Source organism: Papilio polytes, unplaced genomic scaffold, assembly GCF_000836215.1.
Source record: "Papilio polytes unplaced genomic scaffold, Ppol_1.0 DF822178.1, whole genome shotgun sequence".
In the NCBI taxonomy this organism is placed as follows: domain Eukaryota; kingdom Metazoa; phylum Arthropoda; class Insecta; order Lepidoptera; family Papilionidae; genus Papilio; species Papilio polytes.
In genome coordinates this window covers 5,356,088-5,357,394 of record NW_013527026.1, presented here as the reverse complement: position 1 = coordinate 5,357,394, position 1,307 = coordinate 5,356,088, and positions in this window count along the sequence as shown.

The window sequence follows — 1,307 nt, the reverse complement described above, 5'->3', positions numbered from 1 at the left end:
ATTTGGTCGGGATTCGTTAAGCTGTTTTAAAGATACTAGATATATTTACGAATTAAAATCATCTTTCACATCCATCTATAATGTATGACATTGTTGAAGAAACAAAAACAATCCTTGCTATTTCGGTATAATCCATTTAACAAACAACATAAATGAATATTTGTTCAGTTAGAATACATTTTCTGTAAATATTTGCTTTGTCTTTTTGGGTCGCTAATCTTGATTCCTTAATCCTTTGGGCTCGTGAAGTACGAAGTAAGCCAGTTTATTTTTATAAAACAAACTGACAATAAACACAGCTTTATATTTACATTTCGTCACGTTATCATTTTAACACATTTAATCATTACCATGGTTTGTTACTTGCGAAACAAACCTTACTAAATGCGAAAGTTTAGATGGTTGTTTGTAGCCTAAACATCTGAACGGATCTCGATGAAATTTGACAAAAATATAGAGCATAGTTTGGAAGGACACATAGGCTACTTACTTTTGTTTTGTTTAATTCCACGCGGACGACGTCGCGGTCGATAGTTAGTAGTATATATTGCTTTACAGAGCGTTGATGGCTCAATTAATAATCACATGATCGGATTGGACTATAATATAAGTCTATTTTCGATCTTCACTTCTTCCAATGTGTTTTTTCGATTTACGAATTTCATAAGTACCACTCGACGTTCTTCCGGCGAAGGAAACATCGTGATGCAATCTACACGTCGGGAAAGAAGTTCAAACATGTGTGAAGTCAACCCGCAGTGAGTCAGCGTGCTCTTACTTAGCACTTCAACTATCCTTTTTGGTCGAATATTTAGAAGCAGATCCAAATCAGAGATGGTTTGTATGTGTGTTCGGCATTTGAAATTCATGGCTAGGTTTATTGACATTTGTTTAATATAATATTAATTTGATTTTTAACCAATAATGATTCTCTCGCTTTAATTGACGACGGGTCATTTTGATTTTTTTTTATAACATAAGGAGGCGAAATTACAAAATTTTGGCCGCTTGCTCGTTAAGTAAAGGAGTAAATTTTGTACTCTCTCTTATAAAATTACTAGCTTTCGCCAGCGACTCCGTCATGATCGGATTAAAAAAAAGATAGTAGCCTATGTGTTCTTCCAGACTATCAACATCTATGCTTAATTTCATCGAGATCCGTTCAGCCGTTTAGGATACAAATTCGTTAGAGTTTGACAGAGCAATAAACATGCATCCATCATCATCATCTCCTTATCCTACTCCCGTAGGGTCGGCGCAACAGGTTTTTGTCCTCCACATAACTCTATCATACGTCATCTCAGTCA